Consider the following 18913-nt stretch of genomic DNA (forward strand, 5'->3'; position numbering starts at 1 on the left):
CCCAATTAAAAAATGGGCAAAGGACATGAACAGACACTTCACCAAAGAAGAGATTCAGACAACCAACAAGCATGAAGAAATGCTTATGGTCATTAGCCATTTTTGTTGTTGTTAAATGATGACGAATCAGATCAACTCATAGTGACCTGGTATAGGGTTTCTGAGAAGCAACTATTAGCTTTATATATATATTCATCCTTTGATTTTTAGCCCATTTTTGTCTTTGTATGTAAGGTGTGTCTCTCATAGACAGCATATTAAAGGATCTTGTTTTCTAACCCATTGTCCTACTCTTTGTCTCTTTTGGTACATTTAATCCATTTATATTCATTGTAATTATTGATAGGCATACATTGATTGCTGTCATTTTTCTGTGTATATGTGTGTGTGTGTGTTGTATGTGTTTGTGTAGTGCTGCTGGTTCTTTTGTTGCACATAATTTTCTGTGCTGAGTTCATTTTTTGTGGATTAACTTGCCATTCTTCATTGCTGTTGTTTTAATGTTTGCTAAATCTTCAAGGTTTTCCTCTTTTTATTTTGATGAGAAGATGTATTGATTCTGTTTGAGGTTACCTTATGATTTATTCATTTTCTTCTCCAGTCATTTTTATATTGAAATCTAGTTGACTTCTTCACCATTTAGGAGTTCTATAGCTACATCATACTCTCTTTTTGCTTTGTAGTTGTCTTTATTATAAATAGCTATTTCGGTTTCCCTTTTTTCCCTCTTGCAGATATCTTTTACTTTGGATACTTCTATATCTGGATTTACTTCTGGATGTTGTTGTCAGGTTTGTTAATCTCAGGTTGTTCTCTGCTGTTGTTGGTTCTCTATCCAATGAACCCCCTTTAGTATTTTTTGTAAAGTTTGTCTGGTTATTACAAATTCCTTTAATTTCTGTTTATTTGGAAATATCTTAATATAGCTGTCATATTTGAGGGACAGTTTTCCTGGGTATATGACTCTTGATTGGCAAGTTTTTTTATTTCACAGTTTTATATATGTCATACCATTGCCTCCTTGCCTACATGATGACTGCTGAGAAATCAGAGTTTTGTCGTATTGTTTCTTCATTATATGTAAATTTTCATTTTTCCTGAGCTGCTCTTAGGATTATTTCCTTGTCTTTGGTTTTGAAAAGTTTGATTATGATATTTTTTAGTGATTTTATCTTGGGGCACACTTTTTTTTTTATTAATTTACTTTTCTAAATGCTTATATTCTTGTTTTTCATCCAAAAACTCTTTGATAATTTTCTCTGGGCTTTTGTTTTTGTTATTGTCTTCCTGTTCTGGAATTCTGATCTCCTATAAGTTATTCCTGTTCATGGTGTCAGACATAAATCTTAGGCTCTCTTTGGACTTCTGCCCTCCTTTTTTCTGATTGTTAGTCTAGCAAACTGATATTGAGGCATTTGTCTTCAACCTCATGAATTTGGCCTTTCATTGATTCAAATCTACTCCTTTGACCTTTCCATGTGTTACCCATTTCTAAAATCTTAGAATTAATCTTCTGGATTTATATTTTCAGCCTCTGTATTGTCTCTAATTTTCCATTTCTTTTGTTCTTATAGTGTTTTCTTGAATTCTTCTAAAGTTTTTTCTCTGTGTTCCTCTTGCTTACCCCTCCAGCTATCCCTATATTTCTCTCAATCTGTTGAAGACATCTAAATATCATTATTTTGAATTTGTTATCAGGTAGTTCTGGTGACTTTTCTTCCTCAGAAATATTTTATGACTTAGTGTTCTGGTCCCTTTTTTGAGTCACTCTGTCTTGTTTCATGTGAACTGAAATTGTTGTCCTCTAGACACGTGGTGTCATTGTATTTGTATTTAATTGATGATTATATTTTTATGTGCTCTTAGGCACACCTCACCTGTTGTTGTTGTTTTTGTTGAGTGCCACTGAGTTGGTTCCAACTCATAAAAGCCCTGTGATTTGAACTGCCAATCTTGTGGTTAGTAGTTCAGTGATTAATCTGCAGTGCCACACCAGGACTCCACCTGCCTCCCAGTGGGAGTGATTAGAGAATAGAAATGTTTGCTGTTTGTCCTGCTCACTTCAGGGTGAGTTTGGCTGTTATTGGCTGCTATCTATTGTTGATCAGGTAGTATAAGAGCTAGAAGTGGTTCTTGCTCAGTTGATGGGGCTGTAGTGGGTATGGTTGTGTCTTGACTGTATGGGCACAGTTACTGTCTCTCAGTGGATGGGGGCAAGAAGAAAACATCCATACACACACAAGAAAGAAAAAACCTTACCAAACAAATGACAGCAAAACAGAAAATAATAAAGAAGAAAAAACCCACACCATGGTTTGCAGCAGCAAGAAAACAAGAATATAATAAGTAAGAAAAAAAAAGGGAAAAGAAAAATGTAAAACGTGGAAAGGAAAATAAGAGAGAAAATATAAAAAGAAAAAAAAAAACATAATAAACAAAACTAGGGAGGAGAAGGGGTCCTGGTATGGCAATGTGACATAAACACTGTATTGCTAACCTCAAAGTGGGTGGATGAAACCCACAAATCATTCCTCATAAATCCTATACAAGGTTGTTATGAGTCAGAATTGACTTGATGGCATTTAATAACAACAACAAGAGAGAAGAAAGAAGAAAAGCAACAGAGACAAGAGAATAGTAAACAAAAATCAAGAGGGAAAAAACTAAGAAGGAGAGGGCAAAAAAAGAAATATTAGATAAGATGAGAAAAGGAAAGTAGAGGACGAAAGGATGAACAGCAAGGGATGGGAAAGAGAAGAAGGGTAAAAAAAAAAAAAAAAAAAACAGAAATAAAGTAGGGAAGGTCCAGAACCAGTGAGGAGAAACTCTGGGGGACTCCTGCTAGTCAGGAGCTCACAAGGTGGGAGTAGGAGGAATGAGAGGGTGGCGTGGAGTTTCTGAAAGCCTATGTATTGTTTATGATCACAGTAGTTTGTGCAGGTCCTCAAGGAGCTCTGGTAGCTCAGTGGTTACGAATTGGGCTGCGAACCTTAAGGTCAGCAGTTGGAAACTACCAGCTGTTCCATGGGAGAAAGATGAGGCTTTCTGCTCCCGTAAAGATTACAGCATCAGAAACCCTGTACAGTGTTGCTATGAGTTGGAACCAACTCCAGGGCACATAACCACAACCAGTGGTGGCTGAGGTCAGGGCATTTGCTTCCAGAGGGAAACTTTCAGGCCTAGAGGGCAGCTGGGAGCAGGGCAGCTGGTTATGAGAGTTCTCGCTAATCTAGGGCTGACCAGGGACTAGCTCTGTACATTCTGTAGTTCTAAATAAGCAGAGTTCACCCACCTGCAGGCACTCGGCACCTGGATCACAGTGATGTGGCAGAACATGGGCTATTCAGGAGGTGTATGAGGTTGGGGACTGGCCATGCCTTTGGTCACCAGGGTAATGTAGGGAGCAAGAGAGAATCACATCTTTCTTGTTTCTAGCCACTGGTGTGTATCTTCACTGTCAGGCCGCTGCCAGGATCCAACTTGTTAGCAAAAGTTCAGGATGGCCATTCCGAATCAGGACAGCTGACAATTCATCTATCTGTCTCTTTCCTATCAACCCCCGTTCAGCTTCTTCTCCAAGTCAGTATTCAATCTGCTTCTCTATCCTTTCCTCTGATACTCAGGGTTCCAGGATTATCATCTGTATCTATTTCAATTTCATTTGGTCTCTCATATCTTTGTTGTAGAAGGTCCGTCTGTCTAGTACTCCAAATTGCTAAGGGTCCAAGGCAGGATATTTTACAAGTGGAGGAAAATAAGTAGCATTTACCATGAGAAACACTGTCGAATGGTGCTAGGAGGCAGGCAGCCATAACAGTTGATAAGAAAGGTAATAGCCAGAAATTCTGGTTGTTGTTATTAAGTTCCCTTGAGTCAGTTCCGACCCATAGCCACCCTGTATAGGGTATCCGAGGAGCAGCTGGTGAGCTTGAGCAGCTGACCTTGTGGTACAAACCAACTTTGCATTCCAGTGCATTAACCCATAGCACCACACCAGGACTCCAGAAATTCTGGTAGCCATTGCAATTATGACCAGCACTCCTACAGGCCAGGGAAGAAAAGTCAGGAAGGGTAATTCCTAGACAGGATGATGGAAACCTTTCATCACAGGGAGGTGTAAATGACTGATGTAAACTTAAAGTGTGACACCTCTCCTTCACATCTACCCCTCTTGGAATGAGCCTTGGTGACACAACGTTTAAGTGCACAACTGCTAACCAAGTGGTTATGAGTCAGAATGGACTTGGTGGCACTTAACAACAAATATCTTTTTAGGAGAAAAGTCCTGATGATCTGATGCTGTAAAGATTGTTGTTGTTGTTGTTGTTAAGTGCTGTCGAGTCAGTTCTGACTCATAGTGACCCTTTAAGGGTTTCCAAGGAGCAACTGGTAGGTTTGAACCACCAACCTGTGGTTAGCAGTGCAGTGCTGATCCAAAATCCCCAATGGGGCAGCTCTACTCTGTCACATGGGGTTGCTATGTGTTGGGATAGACACAACGGCACCCAAGAACCACAACAACCCTCATGTCCCTGAATTTCAGGAAAGTGGCATTAATTAGCATAAATTGACACAAGGACAGAGGTGAGATGTGGGGACAACTTATCTTTCTAGCATCTTCCTCACCCTCTTTACATAGGCTGAACTGGGTCTGTGAATACCTAGAAAGGGACTTGGGCTTCCTGCTTGTCTAGAAAAGGGCAAAATCTCAGCTCCAGTCCCTGATGGTCTCCAGGGATACTCAAGCTCTGGTTCTTGCAGATGCTATTTGGAGCAGCTCCCAAGCCATTAAACCCTTCCTCCTGGGGAACTCCACAGCTGTCGGAGAGGAGGAGGAGAGGGGGTGGAACAGCCAGTTCAGATTCACTTCAAACCAGAAGTGGAACAATCCCCGTTACATTATTAATCCCTGGAGCCATGTAAAGTTTCATCTGTTTTCTCTCATCGTTTTTTACAAGCTACATTTTCCAAAAGCTGCAAAACCTACACCCAAACAGTATTTTTCACATGTGTGTGAAAAATCTCCAGGTAACAGCTGCAGGGCTAAGAACAGGAGACATGAGTTCTAATCTTGCCTTTGACGCATACCAGCTGTGTGATGGTGTCTGAGCCATTTTCCCTCTCTGGGCCTCAAAGTCTCTATTGGTTAGCTGTCACCATGTAAAAACACCCACAAAGTCTAAGTGCTGTTGTTGTTAGATGTCATCGAGTTTGTTCAATAGAACAACACACTGCCTGGTCCCGTGATATCATCATAATTGTTATGTTTGAGCCTATTGTTGTTTTCATTGTGTCTATCCACCTCATTGGAGATCTTCCTCTGTTTCATTGACACTCCAATTAACTAACTATGATGTCCTTCTCTAGGGACTGGCCCTTCCTGACAACATGTCCAAAGTATGAGAGACGAAGTCTCACCATCATTGCTTTCAAGGAGCAATCTGGCCATACTTCTTCAAAAACAGATTTGTTTGTTCTTCTGGCAGTCCATTCAATATTCTTTGCCAACACCATAATTCAAATGCACCGATACTTCTCCAGTCTTCTGTACTCATTGTCCAGCTTTTGCATGCATATGAGATCATTGAAAATACCATGGCTTGGGGCAGTTACACCATAGTCCCCAAAGTGGTATCTTTGCTCTTTGGCAGTTTAAAGAGGCTTTTGTAGCAGGTCTGCCTAATGCAATACGTCCTTTGATTTTTTCACTGCTGTTTCCCTGAGTGTTGATTGTGGATCCAAGTAAAATGAAATCCGTGACGACTTTGATATCTTCTCCATTTGTTTCTAACTTTGACATTCCAATCACTAGTAATTATCAATGCATCTTGATTGCATTTTAAAAATCAATTTCAGATTAAAAAATTGGTAGAATTCTTCAAGTTCATCATCATTGGCTTTAGCGGCTGTTGCAAAAATGTGAATAATAGTGGTATTAACTAGTCTTCCTTTTAGATGTATGGATATTATCCCATCACAGACAGCATTGTATTTCAAGATATATCTTGAAATGCTGTTTTTGATGATGAATGGGACATCATTCGTCTTCAATTTGTTATTTTTGGCATAGTCAACCACATGATTGCTTAACTCAAAATGATCAATAATAATTCATTTCAACTCACTAATGCCTAGGATATCAATCTTTATGCATTCCATATTGCTTTTGATGACTTTCAATTTTCCTAGATTCATACTTCATACATTCCTCATAGTGGGTTTGAACTGCCTACCTTGCGGTTGGCAGTGCTGATCCTGCAATACCACCCCAGAAGCTCAATTATTAATGGGTATTACAGATGTTTATTCTCATTTTGTGTTGTGCCCCATCTGTAAATGAAAGTCCCACAAGCTTTGTTCCATCCACATCATTAAGGTTAACTCTACTTTGAGGAGGTAGCTGTTCCCCAGTCATATTTTGAATGACTTCCAACTTGGGGGATTCATCTTCTGGTACTATGCAAGACAATATTATGCTGCTATTTGTAATGTTTTTAATGGCTAACATTTCCGAAGTGGTCCACCTCTCCCTTTCCCTAGTCTTAGTCAAGAAGCTCTGTCGAAACCTATCCACCATGGGTGACCGTACTGGCACTTAAAATTCTGATGGCATAGCTTCCCACATCACAACTGCACACAAGCCACCCTCATATGACAAACTGACTAGCATGTGGTGGAAAGTCCCAGCAGCATTCAACAATAAGCAATTGATACCACAAATCTGGGTTTGGCTGATCTAGGCTGGGCTCATCTTAGCAGCAATGCTTTTGACTGTGGTAGCTCTGGTTCACAGAAGACGACTGTGCATTGGCTAGGGCAACTCAGCACTATGTGGTTCTTTTAATTCCCTTGAACCAGAGAGTTAGGCAGTTATGGTCTCCTTATGTAATAGTAGTAACACAAGAAGGAAGTGAGACTGTTTAATGTTTAGGCTCAGAAGTGGAGTTCTGGTGAAGCGCTGTAAGATAAGCACCTTGGAAACCCTATAAAGTGTCACTATGAGTCGGAATTGACTCGATGGCACTTAAAAACAGCAGGCTGAGAACTCTCTTAAGTTCTATTTCATTGACTCATAAAGCAAGTCATTTGGCCACACCACAAGCCAAAGTACAGTACAATATATTTCATCCATGGGAACACCACAACAAGGGTGTGGAGGCAGGGTGGAGTGAAGCATTGGGACTAATCATTAAATCCACCACTCTCTCTTCATCTCTAACAGGAAGGGATCATCAGACCACACAGTTCTTCATGTTCCTGATAGACTAAACAGTCTATAAGTCTAAATAATAACATAGAAATGGTATAAAAGGATCTCAACTAGTGAAAGCAAGCAAGAAATAAATCTAGTCTGTCTTAATAAAGATTCTCTAAACAAATGAGCAAATTATAACTAGCTACAAAGACATGACTCCAAATATCTGCAAACCTCAACCGCATCGGGTAACTTTTCACAAGCTTAGCACATAGGAACATCTATCTAAAAATGCAGGGAAGAGGGGAGCATGTTCCCAATTCCCACACCCGTCCTTGCCACCCTAATGCCAATAAGGTAAGTAAACCTGCAGTCGTGGTCGAGAGCTAAGCACTTCCAATGTGTACATGTTTTCTGCTTTGGAGGTGAAAGAAGCAGCTTCCTGCCAGAGAATATGCAATTAAAAAAACAAATTATATCAGCAGGACTCTCTTCGCTGGAAGTGTGAACTTGATAGAAATCAGAAATGCAAATGGTATTGAAGTGCGGTTAAAACTTCCGCTTTCCGAAAGGGGGAAAAATTAATTGCTTTTATACTTACCGTAGTGATAAGCCGGAGGCACATGCTATACACAAGGAACAGCATCCAGAAACCTTCCAAAAGGAGGAGGGAAGGAAGGCAATAAATCTCCCTCAGAAAGCTTCACGTTCCTCACTGCAGATGTGCACAGCATGTAATTTTTTTTGGCTGTTCAGTTCAGGGACCTGCCAAGAGTTTCAGCATCAATCGACTTCTGTGAAGAATGCTTAAGAAGGAGATGTTTGGGAGGATACTCATAGATGATAAAAAGAAGAGCTTAACCAAAGGGTAGGTGTCCAGAACCTCCTCCTCACTTGCTGGAGAAAGGTGTTAATTTATAGATTTTTATTTCTAAGACATCTGCAAATTCTCAGTTTTATAGAACATGTATGATTGCAAGAATGTCCCTCAAGTCTCAAGCTACTTCCATCTGATTTAAAGGGTAGGCTCTGCAGGGAGACTGGATAGGGAATCCATCCCTGAATAATGTGACTATTTGGTTCTGTGTGCCTGCGACAATTCCAGAGTATTCCGGTTGCCCTAGTATCCTACCCACTTAGTAATCCCATTCATTCGCAAAAGTGTTCCAGTGGTGCAGTTCACTTTGGAAAACTATTTGCAAGTAGGCTTATATGATGGAAAGGTCACAGCCATTGAAAATCGTATAGAGCACTGTTCTAGTCTGACACACACGGGCTATAATTGAATGGATGATAACTAATTGATTTGTTTTCTTCAAACTCTGCATGTACCTCATGATCCAGCTATTCCTATCCTAGGTGGAATTTCCAACAGAAAGCTGTGCATATAGTCGCTAAAAGGACAGTAGAAGAATGTTTATAGTAGCAGTATTCACAGGAGTCAAAAACTAGAAACAATTAAAATACCCACCCACAGTAAAAGAGATCAATAGATCATAGTATATTCCCACAGTAGAGCCTAGGTGGAACAATGGGTAAGGCTAGGCTGCTAATGGAATGGTAGGTGGTTTGAACCCACCAGCTACTTCACAGGAGAAAAGTCCTGGTGATCTTCTCCTATAGAGATTACAACCTAAGAAACTCTAGGGAGGCAGGGTTTCTACTCTAACATATACAGTTGTTAAGAGTTGGAATTAACTTCATAGCACACAACAGCAACCTATTCACACAATGGAATAATGAGAATGAAAGAAAAACTAACTGAATGCAACTAAAAGAATGAATCTCACAAATGGTGTCTAATGAAAGAAGTCAGACACAGAAGAGTGCAACTGTATTATATTTGAATGTTACATAACATTCAGAATTAGGCAAAATTAGTCAATGCCCTTAGAAGTCAGGTGGCAGTTACCTTTGTGTGTAGGTAAAACAGGGAATGGAGCAATAGAAAGGCTGCTGGGATACCAGTCATATTGTTTCTTCATCAGAATGCTGGTTGCATATATATGGTTATATTGTAACAACAACAACAAAAAATTAAGCTGTATGTCTGTGATTTGTGCACTTTTCTGAATCTCTATCTCAATCTGGTAAGAGGGTTAAATAATATGGCCACCTACCCACCACTCATCTATCAGTTAGCCATACTGTGGTGGCTTATGTGTTGTTGTGATGCTGGAACCTATGCCACTAGCATTTCACACTCATGGTGAAGAGGTTTCTGCAGAACCTTCAGACTAAGACAGACTAGGAAAAAGAGCTAGAAATCTATTTCTAAAAATATTTGTCAGTGAGAACCTTATGAGCAGCAACAAGATATAATACAACAGGATATAATATAGTACTGGAAAATGAGTCCCTCTGGTTGGAAGGCACTCAAAATATTACTGAGGAAGAACTGCCTCCTCAATGTGTAAATGCTCATGTGGCATGGCAAAAAATATGAAGAAACGCCTGTAAACATCATTAATAACCAGAACATGAAATGTATGAAATATGAATCAAGGAGAACTATAGTTGTCAACAATTAAATAAATTGCTTTAAAACTTATTTAATATCTTAGGCATTAGTGAGCTGAAATGGACTGATATTGATCATTTTGAATTAGACACTCACATAGCCACTATGCTAGAAATAACAAATGGAAGAGAAGCAGCATTACATTCATTCCCCAAAACAACATTTCAAGATCTATCCTAAAATATAATTCTTCCAGTAATAGAATAATGTGCAGATTATTTTATGTGTATTTCAAGGACTACCACTCGACTGTCAGTTTGTCATACTATGGTAGCTTGTGTGAGCTGTGATTCTGGAAGCTATGCAACAGATATTTTAAATACCAGCAGGGTCACTCAGGGTGGACAGGTTTCAACTGAACTTCCAGATGAAGACAGACTAGGAAGGAGAGATGGACTACTTCTGAATATTTATTCCCTGAACACCTTATAAATAGCAGTGGAACACCAGATTATTGAATACTGAAACATGATGAAGAGCACTGGAATATTATCAAATATAGTGCCTGAAGATGAGCCCCTCAGGTTGGAAGGCACTCAAAATGCGACTGGGGAAGAGCTGCCTCCTCAAAGTACAGTTGACCATGATGACGCGAATGAAGTAAAATCCTCGGGACTTTCATTTGCTGATGGGGCACAACTTCAAATGAAGAGAAACTGCTGTAAACATCCATTAATAATCAGAACATGGAATGTACAAAGTACAAATCTGAGAAAATTAGAAGTGAATATGAATATCCTAGTCATTAAAGAGCTGAAAAAGGACTAGTATTCGCCATTTTGTATCTGACAATCACATGGTTTACTATGCCGGGAATGACAAATTGAAGAAGAATGGTGTCACATTAATCATCAAAAAGAACATATCAAGATGTGTCTTAAAGTAAAACACTGGCTGTGATAGGATAATATCCAAACGCCTATAAGGAAGACCAGTTAATACCATTGCTATTAAAATGTATGCACCAAACACCAAAGCCAGTGATGATGAAATTGAAGAATTCTATTAACTTACTCAGTCTGAAATTGATCAAACATGCAATCAAGATGTATTGATAATTACTGGTGATTGGAATGCAAAGGTTGGAAACAAAGGGGAAGGATCAGTAGTTGGAAAATAGGCTTTGGTGATAGAAACAATGTCAGAGATCGCATGATAAAATTTTGCAAAATGAATGGTTTCTTAATTGTATAGACTTTTTTTTTTTAAGCAACATGGACCTCACCAGATGGGATACACAGAAATCAAATTGGCTACATCTGTGGAAAGAAACTGTAGAAAAGTTCCATATCATCAACTAAAGCAAGGCCAGGGACAGACTGTGGAACAGACCATCAATTGATCATATGCAACTTCAGGATGAAGCTGAAGAAAAGTTAAACAAGTTCACGAGAGCCAACATATGACCTTGAATATATCCCAACTGAATTTAGAAATCATCTGAAGAACAGATTTGTTGCACTAGACTCTAAAGACTGACGATCAGAAGAGTTGTGAGATGACATCAAGAACATGATACAGATCAAAATGGATGTTAGAAGAGACTCTGAAACTTGCTCTCCATTTATACGCTGGAGAGCAAGTTTCAGAATCTCTTCTAACATCCATTTTGGTCTTTTCCTTGTCTTCTTAATGAACTTTTGCTTTCTTGCTGTATGATGTTCTTCTTTTTTAAGTTTTTGTTTTGAATTATATGGGTTTACATGGGAGAACATTAGTTTTACATTCATCCTATCGTATTTCGTTTCATTGCAATGAGTACAATTCCCTCCATGCATCATCAAATAACCAAAGGATATACCTCACAGGCCCACCCACCGCTAGCTGTCAGCAAACAGCCCCTCTCCCTCCCTGAGTCCCATGTCCCCAGCCACTCCATCTGTCCACATCATCATCTCTGTCTCCATTCCTGGCGTTACTGCCTCTCTGGGTAGGGTCACACTCTTCTCTCTTCTCACTTGATGGTCCAATGAAATGTAGGCAGAAATTACGCTTATTATTTCTAGGTCTGGCCTATGAATACTGCTCTCATGGCCCTTTTATCTATTTCTTCCACTTAACATATCTGGTGGTTGGTTGTTGATGTTCAGGGTGATGATGGAAGACAGGCACCAAGCATTGAAAATGAGAGTGCTTCCAATGTTCCAAGTCCTTCAATAGCTGTGTGAAGCAAAGTCCCTACCCCTGACACTGACTAGAACTTAAAACAATAAATAAGCTCATTGATGATGAGTTGATTCTGACTCCATAGTGAGCCTATAAAACTAGGTGGAACTATCCCAGAGAGTTTTCCTTTTTTGGTAGGTGTATGGGTGGGTGCGAGTGAGTAGAAGTAAGGAGTTAGGGTTAGGACTATGGCTTGGTCTAGGCAAGCCCTAGTACTTCAGTTAGGGATAGGGTTATGGTTAGGACTAGTGTTAATGTTAGGTGTAGGGTTTGGGCTAGGGCTAGGAGTACGGCTTGTTGTAGTTTTAGGGTTACAGTTAGGTTTGTATTTTTTATTTTAGTTTTTCTTTGAAATTTACTTAATTTCCCTTTCATTTGGAAGTTTTTTAACTACAGTTGTTGTTGTTGTTGTTATGTGCCGTGGAGTCGGTTCCGACTCATAGCGACCCTGTACAGGGTTTCCGAGGCTGTAAATCTTTACAGGAGCAGAACGCCTCATCTTTCTCCCGCGGAGCAGCTGGTAGTTTTGAACTGTTGACCTTGTGGTTCGCAGCCCGATTCGTAACCACTACGCTACCAGAGCTCCTTTTTTAACTACAGTATTCCCTTTTATTACTTTATGGTTTGTTTTTGTAAACTGGTATCTCTTGTTCCTTATTTTCAGTCTTCTAAATTTGTTTTAGTTTCAATACTTCTAAATCTTGGTTGAATTCTGGGAGATATTTTCATGTATATTAGTCTCAGGTTGATTCCTGTCCAAAGAACTCCCTTTAGTATTTTTTGTAAGGTACATGTGGCTTTTGAAAATTCTTTTAATGTCTGTTTATATGGAAATGTCCTAATTTTGCCATCATATTTGTTGGATAATTTTGCTGGGTATATAATTCTCGGTTGGTAATTTTTTTCTTGTGGAGTTTTATAGATGACATCCTATTAGCTTCTTGAAACCCTAGAGTGGCACTCTGGGCTAATGCGTCAGACTGCAAAGTCATTTGAACTGCAAGGTTGGTGGTTCAAGCTCACCAGGTTTTCCTTGGAAACCCTATACAGGGTCACCATGGGTTGGAATCGACTCCATGGCACTTAACAACAACAACAACAATTGCCTTCTTGTCTGCATGGTTTCTTCTGAAACATGAGAACTTATTCTTACTAATTTTCCTTTGTAGGCAAATTTTTATTTTTCCTGAGCTGCTCTAAGAATTTTTTCCTCGTATTTGGTTTTGAAAAGGTGATTGTGTGTTGATGATTTTTTTTTTGAGGGGGGGTGGGGTCTGTCCTGTTTGGAGTCTGTTTAAGTTCTTAAATGACTATCTTCTCATTTATCATGATGTTAGCAGAGTTTTCTTTTAGAAACTCTTGGGAAATTCTCTCTATGGTTTTATTTGTCTCTTCTGTTCTGGAAGTCCAATCACTCATAAATTATTTCTCTTGATAGTTTCTCATGTAAATCTTAGGCTTTCTTTGGATTTTTGGATTCAATTTTTTTTTTTTTTTTACTGAGTGTTCCTCTCCAAGATGAGTATTGAGAGCTTTGTCTTCAAGCTCACTGATTTGTCCTTCTATTGATTCAATTCTACTTTGCCCTTTCAATGTATTATCTATTTATGAAGTTTTAGAATTAATCTTCTGGCTTCATAATTGTTGTTTTTGCATGGTTTCCAATTTTTCATTTATTTTGACATTTGGTTCTTATTTTTCTGGTTTCTTCTTTGCTTTCATTGACATTTTTCTCAATTCATTTAAGGTACCTGAATAACATTCTTTAAAATTACTTAGCAGTTAGTGCTGATTCTATTTCTGACATTAGGTTTTTCTGGATCTATATTTTGATTACTTGCTTGAGTCACTCTGTCTTGTTTCATTGTGTAAGTTGAAATTCTCTGTATTCACTGAGATATTGTGGTGTTGTTGTATTTATATTTACATGATGATTGTTTGTTGGTGTGTCCTCAGGCACTCATCACCTGTCTCCTGGTGGATATGATAGAGACTGGAAGTCTGATCACAGTTACCAGTTTACTCTTTGTATAATATGGTTCAGGGCAGGTTCACACACTTAATGAAGGACCCCAGGTAGAGGCTGAGCAGGAAGGGATACCTCTGGCCACTGTGTTGGCCATCACAGGACTGGCCACACCCTGGCTACTAGGAGAGCAAGAGAATAAGGAAGGACCACACCTCTCTTGTCTCCCATCTACAGCTTGGCCCTATGATCACAAGCTGCTGTATTAGCAGCCACTTGAAAAAGCTCAAGATAGTCTTGATGCTCCACACCAGCAAATAGTCTGCCTGTTTTCCTTCAATCTCACTGCTCCTGTTCAGCTTAATTTTCCAGTCAGGATTCAGTCCACCTCTCTGTCCTATCTTCTGAAGCTCAGTGTTCCAGGACCAACATCTTTATCCAGTTAACTTGTTCTCCCATGTCCAAATAAAAAATTTCAAAGGACACCTTGAGAAGACAAAGACAAATATTATAACGAAATGTGCAAAGACCTGGAGCTAGAAAACTAAAAGGGAAGAATACATTCAGCATTTCTCAAGCAGAGGGAACTGAAGAAAAAAAATCAAGCCACAACTGGTAACACAACTGGCAACTGGTAACACTGGGCAAATTTTTGGAGTCCTGGTTTGGTGCTGTGGGTAAATGCACTTGACTGTAAAGTTGGTTTGAGTGGCAAGGTCAGAAGTTCAAGCTTACCAGCCGCTCCTCAGAAACCCTATATAGGGTCGTTATGGGTCAGAAACGACTTGACAGTACTTAACAATTACAACAATGTGCAAAATATTGAACGATGCAGAAAGCATACAAAAGAGATGGAAGGAATACATAGCATCTGTAACAAAAAGAAATGGGTGATGTTCAACCATTGTAAGAGGGAGTATAATTAAGGGCCAATGATAAGGAAGAAGTCCAAGGTGCACTGAAGGCATTGGCAAAGAACAAGGCTCTGGGAATTGATGGGATACAAATAGAAATATTTCAACAAACTTATGTGGCACTGGAGACACTCATTCATCTATGCCAAGAAATTTGGAAGACAGCTATCTGACCAACTAATTGGAAGAGACCCATATTTGTGTCCATTCCAAAGAGAGGTGACTCAATGGAATGTGTAAATCATTGGTAAATATCATTAATTTTGGATGCAAGTAAAATTTTGCTGAAGATAATTCTAAAATGACTGAAACAGCACATTGGCAGGAAACTTCCAGAGATTCAAGTCAGATTCATATGAGGATATAGAACAAGGAATGTCATTGCTGATATCAGATGACTTTTGGTTGAAAGCAGAGAATATTAGAATGATGTTTACTTGTGCTTTCTTGACTATGCAAAGGCTTTCAATTGTCTGGATCATGACAAGCTATGGACAACATTGCAGAGAATGAGTATTCTGGAACACTTGATTGTGCTCAGGAGGAACCTGTACATAGACCAAGAGGCAGTTGAGCAAACAGAACAACTGTATTGGCATTTTGAAATTAGGAAAGGTGTGTGCCAGGGTTGTATTCTTTCACCATACTTATTCCACCTGTAAGCTGAGCAAATAATCCAAGAAATTGAATTGTATGAAGAAGAACATAGCATCAAGATTGGAGAAAGACTCATTAACGTCTTCCGATATGCAGATGATACAACCTTGCTTGTTGAAAGTAAAGAGGACTTAAAATACCTACCGATGCAGATCAAAGATCACAGCCTTCAGTATGAGTTGCACCTCAATGTAACAAAAATTAAAATCCTAACCATTGGACCAATAAATAACATCCAGATAAATGGAGAAAAGATTGGAGTTGTCAAACATTTCACTTTGCTTGGGTCAACCATCAACATTCATAGAAGCAGCAGTCAAGAAATCAAATGATGTATTACATTAGGCAAATCTGCTGCCCATGACCTCTTTAAGCTATTCAAGAGCAAAGATGTCAGTTTGAGGACTAAGGTGCATCTAACCAAAGCCATGATAATTTCAACAACCTCATATGCATGTGAAAGTTTTACAGTGAGTAAAGAAGACCATAGAAGAACTGATGTATTTGAGTTAGGGTGTTGGAAAAGAATATTAAAAGTACCATGGACTATCAGAAGAACCAACAAATCTGTGTTGGAATAAGTACAGCCAGAATGTTCCTTATAAGCCAGAATAGTTGGACTTCATCTCTCATACCTCAGGAGGAACCAGTCCCTGGAGAAGAACATCATGCTTGGTAAGTTGCAGGGTCAGTGAAAAAAAAGGAAGAATCCCCAACAAGATTGATTGGTACAGTGCCAGTGGCAATGGGCTTAAGCATAGCAACTTGTGAGATTGGCACAGGACTGGGCAATGTTTCATTCTACTTCACATAAGGTTGCTATGAGTGGGTACTGATTGAATGGCATCTAACAACAGCAACCCATGTTTTTGTTGCACAGGGTCTGCTCAGTGAATCTGCCTATTCCATCATCTTGCACCAACTCCTCCCTCATAAGGTTTGTAAGGCTATAATCTTCATCGAAGCAGACTGACACAATTTTTTCCCATTTCATCATGAAAATAAACATTATTGTGTCAAGCTAGTGCAAGCTTTAACTTAACTGATACACTGACCAGCTTCATTTCTGAAAATCAGTCCACCAGTCATAGTCTAAACAATTCTTAGCTGGAAGGAGGCTATTGATGGGAGCTGAGTAGAGAAGTTCATAGAAGGAGAAGGGAACACTCCTCCCACTTAGGCATCTTGGAAATACATGAAAAACTAAGGCTATGAAAGGAAAATAGTGGTATGATGAGGAATGGAAAGATGGAGAAGGGAATTTGAAGCCTGCAGGACATTAAGGATCTATCTATGTATGATAGTTAATATTCTGTATCAATTTGGCTGGACCTGGATCCTTAGTAGATTAGCAGTTAAAATGTAGTAATCCCCTATAATGAGATGTCATCACTTACATGATGAGATCTATTATGAGCAGCCATTCAATTGGAAGGAAGTTTCTTTGGGGATATGACCTATTATCATATTATTGGATGCATCAGCAAAGCTTGCTTGCTTTTTTGCTGGGTCTAGATCCTGCATCTAGATCACCATCTGATATCAGGGTCTTTGGACTTAAGCCAGCAACCTGATGTATTGCCTACTGACTCTGGGAGTTACCAGTAGTCTGCAATTTTACCTGTTAACCTTGAATTCATTCGCCTTTGTAACCAGAAGCCTGCCATTGGACTTATCAACCTTGGGATCATCAACTCCTGCCGTTACATGCGTCAGGAGAAGCCTCCAGTCTGACATCTGACCCATGGACTTGGAACTTGCCCTCCTCTACAACTGTGTGAGCCATTTCTTTGATCTAAACCTCTGTCTCTGTGTATATATAATCTCTATGTGTTTGTGTGTATGCAAGTGTGTATTGGGAGCATGATGGCTCTGTAGGATATAAGCACTGGATTTCAAACCACAAGTTCAGCAATTTGAGCCACTCCATGGAAGAAACATGAGGCTTTCTGTTCCCATAAAGATTTATATAGCCTCAGAAACCCTGTAGAGAGTAGTTGTGAGTAGGAACTGGCTGGACGGCACAGCGACAACATTTGGAGACCTTATCTTGATTAGCCAGGGCACTAGAGAAAGGGAACAGGGATAATAGGAAGTAGTGATCACAGAAACGGTGGTGGTGGGCCATGGAGTTAGCTCTGACTCATAGTGACCCTGCATTGGGTTTCAAGGCTTTAAGTTTTCAAGGGAACAGAAAGCCTCATCTTTCTCCCTTGGTGCAGCTGGTAATTTCACACTGCTGACCTTGAGGTTAGCAGCCCAACTCGTGAGCACTACATTATCAGATATATATATATATATATATATATATATAATTCAGCGTTTTTCCCTCTCTAGAGAACCTAGCCTAAGATACCAAGTATGGTCTGAGAGAGCAGGTACAAATGTGTGTAATGCGGGAATATATTTTTGTGAGTTGATTCTCTCCAACTTCAGACTAAATTTGTTGTTGTTGTTAAGTGTTGTTGAGTCAGTTCCAACTCAGAGTGTCCCTGTATAGTTTCCAAGGAGTTGCTGGGGGGATGAACCTCCAAATTTGTGGTTATCAGTCCAGTGCTTACTTGGAAATGCTTCAGCCTGATTGAAATACCTTTGAATTGAATGACAGACCAATGACAGTCTCCAAGGACACATATGGTCATGCTTTCATGTGGAGAAATGCCTCCCTGGGGAATGGAATATGGCTTTACATTTTCACTGATTCAATTTGAGTCTTTGGCTTAAGACTAACCACCAGGGAAGCCCATGAACTGAATGTTTTCTACTTAGTTAATGAACTTTCTGGCCTCTTATAATAACCTTCTCTTTATCAGTTTTTCTTCTCCGTTTCCTTCCTTTACATTTCCCTTTCCCTCTCTTTCTTTGCCCTTCCTTTGTCTACAGCCTAGCCCCCTACAATCCTATTCCCCTCTCTTTTCTATTCTTTTTCTTCCCTCTGTGCTCCCCTCTTCCTTACCCTTCCTATCCAAGTTCTTCAACCAAATGGTGGCTTTCAACTACAAATACAGCCATAAACAACCTGATCAGTCAGGCTATTGAGAAACTAGATTTTTGTCCTTCATTCACTTATTCATTTAAGCAACTTTGTTAGTGTGGGCCTTACCATGGTCAGGCACTGTGCAATAATAGAAAGGTAGGTGGTTGGGAGTCAGTGAAGCAGAGAAATAAATCATTAAGAGTCATTAGTATCAGCTGCTTTATGTCTAGCAGAGGAGACATGAAGTCCTCTGGGAGCAGACCTTTTTGTTATTGAAGAACCCTTCACTAAAGCTGGACACTTCAGCTTTGTGACTACAAAGCAAGTCAGCCCTCATTAATATGGAGAAGACTTGATAAAGGCTGAGCCTCCTTATAGCTCAGGGAGAAGAAGTTGAAATTCCCTGGTTAAGAAACAGACAAATTTACATAAGGAGTAAGATCACTGTTTTTGTTAAGTGCCATCTAGTCAATTTCGACACATAGCGACTCCAAGAAGCAGGTGGTGAACTTGAATC

The sequence above is a fragment of the Chrysochloris asiatica genome, unplaced genomic scaffold, assembly GCF_000296735.1.
Source record: "Chrysochloris asiatica unplaced genomic scaffold, ChrAsi1.0 scaffold00062, whole genome shotgun sequence".
Classification (NCBI taxonomy): Eukaryota; Metazoa; Chordata; class Mammalia; order Afrosoricida; family Chrysochloridae; genus Chrysochloris; species Chrysochloris asiatica.